This window comes from Dipodomys merriami, unplaced genomic scaffold, assembly GCF_024711535.1.
Source record: "Dipodomys merriami isolate MVZ:Mamm:240054 unplaced genomic scaffold, mDipMer1.0.p SCAF_562, whole genome shotgun sequence".
Lineage (NCBI taxonomy): Eukaryota > Metazoa > Chordata > Mammalia > Rodentia > Heteromyidae > Dipodomys > Dipodomys merriami.
This window is the reverse complement of record NW_027206138.1, coordinates 626097-632619: the sequence shown is the minus strand read 5'-3', so window position 1 is coordinate 632619 and position 6523 is coordinate 626097. Positions and strand designations below refer to the sequence as shown.

At 33.2% G+C, this 6523-nt stretch overlaps 1 pseudogene; it reads right to left on the bottom strand.

The window, feature by feature from the left end:
• Window positions 1–225: 225 nt before the first annotated feature.
• On the bottom strand, window positions 226–325 carry LOC138812335 (U6 spliceosomal RNA; annotated as a pseudogene).
• Between the last annotated feature and the right edge of the window lie 6198 nt (window positions 326–6523).

The window sequence follows — 6523 nt, the reverse complement described above, 5'->3', positions numbered from 1 at the left end:
TTTCCTAGGTCCTTGTATTTTTTTATTTCTTTGGGATAAAATGACAATGTTAACTAATTTCAAGTTTTGTAAAGATTATGATATGTAAAGGCCTTTCTCAGGTGAAGATTTAATATACTGATGTCAAACTAACCTTTAATTCTATGAATTACTGGTCTTGTTACACTTGTGTTTTTGTAATCAACTTTTTAATAACTGTTTTTCATTTCTTGCATTTGAAGAATGAAAAATATGGAATACTTCACAAATTTTCATATCATCCTTCTGCAAGTGCCATGTTAATCTCTGTATTGTTGTAATTTGGGTAGACCTGCTGCTGAAACATGTAGTATCCTCTAAATTTAAGTACTTAATGATGGAATCTTCCTACAGGCATATATCCATGGTTGAATATTTATAACTAGGAACCCTTATTGTTCCTAAATATGCTATTGATCTTATTTCTCTAAAATTCTTTGTATAATGGGACAAAACCCATTGTTTGGTAAATTGCTCACATTTGCAATTTTATTTTTAATTTTATTTTTAATTCAATTTAATTTTATTTTATTTGCAATTTTTTGTCAATGACTATTTTGTCTTCTTCATTTTAAATTTGATCATACTTTGAAGCCTTTACAGCTAAGTCCAAAGGTGATTGCTTTTCAAGTATTTATTTATCACAACTGAGTTAGCTTTGTGGAGCTAATGGATTCAAAGTAAGCCTTGCTTAAGAGCTACTTCTTAACTTGTGCAACTTAAAATTTCCCAAATGAGGTCTTGCTGGCACAAATGTCTAGCTGACCCTTTACCCTTCTTCCATGTAGGAACAGAACAATCAGAATATCTTACCCTGACAGCATAGATTGTCTACTGGAACAAAACTAACCTTAGTTACAAGAGATCATAGAGAGATGAACAGTTCTGTCAGAATTGTTCAGAATAGAAGGTATTTTATCAAAATATAATTGTTTACTATACTTATCATTTCAAAAGTAGCTAAAGCCAAGAAGGTGAAAAAATTGTTCATATGCATGATTACCTACTGTCCTTTCCTGTCTATCATCCAACCAGGCAGGAACTTACACTACGGACTTTCTATCACCAAATATGTCCAGAGCTCCTGGAGAAGTCCATACGTTTCTCCTCAATATTAGGCCTTAAATTGGTAATGTTTTAATCACAGTGTTTCCTCTTGCCTCTAGGCTGTAAATCAACAAATGGTAAAGCTTTAAGTCTAACTCTACCAAAAACTGAGGTAGAGATAATTGAATAATACTAAAGTTGCCTTTAATACTCTAACCACAACAGAACAATGCAAAACAATTTTTATATTATATATACTTATATATTTTATATTTATATGTACTGATTTTAAATTTCACACAGTGAATCTTATTAGAATTGATAGTTTGACAAATATATTGACAATTATTCTCATAAATAGATTGGAATATAAATAATTAGGTTTAGAATATAAATTAGAATATAAAAAGTATCAATGCAATGTCTTCGGTATAAACTTGTGATACCTTCTAAGTGTTTGTTGTCTTCTGAATTCACATGGTAAAATAACAGTATTGTTTTCCGCTAATGTATAAGGGATTTTATTCTGATGCTCTGTTTATTGTTTTAACTCGCTGGTCCCAAAGGGTTTTTCTCCATATTTCTGAAGCATTCTTACTGATTATACCCAAATTTTGCTGATATAATGTCTAAAAGCTATTATTCTTCTGCAGGACCCACGGGTCCTAGGATAACAGGTTCAAGTTATCTGCATCATCAGATAACAAGGGCAAGACTTCTAACCTAGGCCCATGCAACATGCCAACAGAAAGTAATTGAAGACTAATCTCAATTTCTCATGTCCTATAATATATTTCAAGGCCCCAATTTCTTATAGGAATTAGCAGTAATCAACTGTGAAATGCAATGAAACTTGAAATGAAAGATGAGATCACTAAATAAGAGAGAAAGTACTGTAGTTCAAACTTTCAATTTACAGATGACCAGGCCATATGAGTGAACAAAATCACAAATGAACAAGATTATTTTTAATACCCCTCTCCTAATGATTAATGAAAGATTTCAGTGCAGCAAAAGTTGGCCAAAAAATAGTTTCTGGAATGATAGATCCATAATTGTTCTACCAAGGCTAGGAAAACTTGATTTAGAGGTCAAATATAATTTAGAAAACCATTAAGAAGATCCTTAGTGCTTCAAAACACTGGTACTTCAGAAAACTAGGTTCTGTAGTATAAAATGTCATTCTCAAACCAATGATAACCTACATTTAATCTCCTGAAAGTATATTCATTTTCAAATAAACTATTTAAAATCACATTTGCCAAAATAACACTTGACAAGTAGATGATAGTGACATTACAAGGTTTTCAAGTGTAGGAAGCAAGTTACAATAGAGTTGATTTACTTACCCAGCACTAATACCAAACAAATTCATTCATTAAAGTGTAGAAAGAGTACCCCCACAATTAGTGTTGTTCAGTAGGTGCCTTCCAGAAATATGTTAAATAGATCAGCCTCCCATATTTCAAACCCAAATAATAGGTAATAAAGTAAATTTCATCACATAAAAACGTACCTTGTAAAAAGTCACTAAGAGTTGCCTTATCATGTGTTGTTTTATGTTTTCCCTATCTGTCTAACATAGTAAGAAATATGACTTTAAGTCTTGCATATGGGTACTGATCAGAGATGTGACAAACATAAAATATGTCTTCTTTTATTATCATATTCCTCTACACTAGTAAATTTTAGTTTTCTTCTTTTTCCAAAACTTATAGGTAGTACAAAATATTATCCTATGTAAAATAAAATAATCACATATATTGTACAAAGCCATTTATAAAAACTAGTAGTTAGGAATACATTCTAAGTCATTTTTAAACTTTCTTGCTGACTAAAGGTTAATCTTCCAAATGAATGAGAATAAAATCATGTCTAAGTGCTTCACATCTCCAGTCTTGCAAATTTGTTATTGCAGATGAATGAATTATGGAAATATAAGCTGACATCAGTTCAAGTATATGTGGGATTGAAACTCCACGGAATGTATGTAAACCTTTCAAAAATTAACAGGCAGTTTAACAGAATGAATATCAGGAAATTGAAACCAGAGAGGAACAATAGTAAAGAAATAGAATGAATGAAAAATAGAAAAATGGGCAAGTAAAGCTAGAATACTCAATGTACACATGTAATAAAGGAAGCGGTAAATCTGAAATGAATCTTGGAGAAAGGGTTGGTTCAGATTGATAGAAGGAGTGACTCTGATCCAGGAGCGTTAGACAATTAGATGGACATATTTAATTGTAACACACTTGCACAACCTTTTGAAATTCAGTTAAAAAACACAACAACAAACAAAAACACACAAAAATTACAACCAAACAACAATCTTTAGAGAGTATGAATATTTCCTCTAAAAATTTTAAATCATTAATGAAGGTCAGTCTTTGGAAAAGCAAACAAGCTTTTCAAAGAGAGCAATTTGGGGTAGGGGAGAATTTTAAACAGATTTAAATAGATTGTCTAAGGTTATAATTCACCTGTATCTACTGCAAATATTTTCTTCTGCAAATGCTCTTTGAACTGGATACTCGAGTCCTGAGGCACACTTGATAGCTTGTGAAAACAGAATGGAAGAAACAAGATCAAGAACCTATTACTCCACTGGAGAGAAAGCAGTCCTCTTTGTTTTCTCTGGATCTCTTCACTACTCTATTTTCATACTTTTAATAAAGTCAAGTGATTTTGAATTATATCTTTCCTTCTTCGTTCTCGCAAAATAATTGTTCAAAATAATTCATTAAATATTATTTGCCATTATTTTCTATCATGCTGTTTACTTGTCCAAACGAGTCCATTAAACTTCCCCTTTTCATTTGGTTGCCACAGAAACCCAACAACTATGTTAATGAAGACCAACACTAATGCAAATCTTTGTCTCCAAAAAAACAGTCCAAGAACCTGTAATCACAAATATTTAGCTATAATTTTTTTCTTTTTTCTTTTACCTTGAAATCTTCTTGTGTCTAATGTGCCCACAAAAATAAGTACTCCACCCCTTTTTGGTTCAATAAATTCTAACCTCAAAGATATATTTTGCTAACAAGATGCTTAGAGGAAACTAAAGAATAATCCATTTTTATCTTCACTCTTACGACTTTTATCTTCTCTCTTAAGACTTTCCTTAGATACCATATCAGGAACAGTAAAATTATTCTTTGCAAAAATATTTCAATAGATTATTTTTCTCTTGGTCTTGCTTTTGCTCAACAAGATGTATGGAGAAGAATAGAGTTAAATCACCCATTGCTTGGATTACATTGTCTGTTACAAAGGACAATACTTCTTTTTTTTTAATTTATTTTTTTAATTTATTTTATTTGTGAACGTACTGTACAGAGGGGTTACAATTACATGGGCAGGATAATGCATACATTTCTTACCAAGCATTGCAGCCTCCTTCTTTGTTTACCCTTCATATCCTTTCTCAGGCTCCCCCCTCCTCCCCACACAAAACTTTTCCCTCTCTTCTCACCCCCCCCCCCGCACCGACTTTGTAAAGCTCGTTTTTGACATGACAACTTGTACTTCTCATTGTTGCAACAGGTCCACCTGAATCCTTAAACGACTTGCTTTTCCCCATCTTCTCCACAAGTTATACTAACATCAAATATAGTAAAAGTGGGGGATATACGGTGGTGGAGCTACATACAAAGCAAGAAAGAAATAATCTTATAAATGCGTTAGAAACACATGCATGAAAGAAAAAAAATATTACAATACATATCTAAGGGTTCATTTTCCTAACATCACTTTATCTGTCCTTTTCCGCTTGACTCACACATATACTAGATATTTCAAATAAGGGAAACCATGGGACCTGTGTTTCTTTGGGCCTGGCTTACTTCATTTAATGTAATTTTTTCCAAGTTTTTCCATTTCCTAACAAATGGGGCAATGTCATTCTTTCTGATGGAGGTATAGAATTCCATTGCGTATATATACCACATTTTCTTGATCCATTCATCTACTGAAGGGCATCTAGGTTGGTTCCATATCTTAGCTATGGTAGATAATGCTGCAATAAACATAGTTGTGCTGGTAGCTTTAGTGTGGTCTTGTTTGTAGACATTTTGGTAAATTCCCAAAAGTGGGCTAGCTGGGTCATAGGGGAGCTCTATGTGAAGTCTTTTGTGGAACCTCCATACTACTTTCCAAAGTGGTTGAACAAGTTTACATTCCCACCAACAATGAAGTAAGGTTCCCTTCTTTCCACATCTCCTCCAGCATCTGTTGTTGTTAGAGTTCTTGATTTTTGCCATTCTAACTGGAGTGAGGTGGTATCTCAATGTTATTTGGATTTGCATTTCTTTTATGGTTAGTGATGTTGAGCATTTATTCATGTGTCTATTGGCCATCCTTCTTTCTTCTTCAGAGAAGTTTCTCTTTAAGTCTTTCGCCCACTTATTTATTGGGCAGTTGTTTCTTTGAGGATTTGTTGTTGGGGGATTTAATTTTTTGAGTTCCAAGTATATTTTAGCTATGAGACCCTTGTCCCTTGTATGGCTATTAAAGATATTCTCCCAGTCCATGGGCTTTCAATTGATTTTGCTAGCTATGTCCTTTGCCATGCAGAAGCTCTGCAACTTTTTGCAATCACATTTGTCCAAACTTTCTTTGGTTTGTTGTGTTTCTGGGTCTCTATTAAGAAAATTTTAGCCTGAGCCAACGAGATCTAGGGTTTCTCCTCTTACATCCTGTAATGTTTTCAGAGTGACTGCTTTGACTTCGAGGTCTTTGATCCATTTGGAGTTGATTCTGGTGCAGTGTGATAGATAAGGATCTAGCTTTAGTTTTCTACAAGTAGTTAACCAATTTTGCCAGCACCATTTACTGAAGAGGCTGTCTTTATTCTATTCTATTGTTTTAAGTCCCTTATCGAAGATTAGATGGCTATAGGTCTGTAGGTTCATTTCTGGGTTTTCAATTCTATTCCATTGGTCCTCATACCAATCGGTTTTTATTACTATGGCTTTATAGTAGAGTTTGAAATTTGGTATTGGTATTCCTCTAGCAGTGTTCTTTCTGTTGAGGAGCGTTTTTGATATTAGGGGTCTTTTATTGTTCCATATGAATTTTTGGATTACCTCTTCTATTTCTTGAAGAATGAGGTTGGAATTTTGATAGGTATCGTGTTGAATTTGTAGCTAGCCTTGGGAAATATTGCCATTTTCACGATGTTAATCTTTCCAATCCAGGAGCATGGGAGTTTTTGCCATTTTCTAAGGTCTGTTTTGATTTTCTTTTTCAAGATTTTAAAATTTTCATCAAAGAGGTCCTTCACTTCTTTGGTTAAGTTAAATCCTAGGTATTTTATTTATTGTGGGGCTATTACAAATGGAGTTGCTTTCCTAATTTCCACCACACTTTTCTCATTGTTGGCATGCAGAAAAGCCATTGATTTTGGGGGATTAATTTTATACCCTACTACTTTGCCAAAATTTTGAATCAGCTT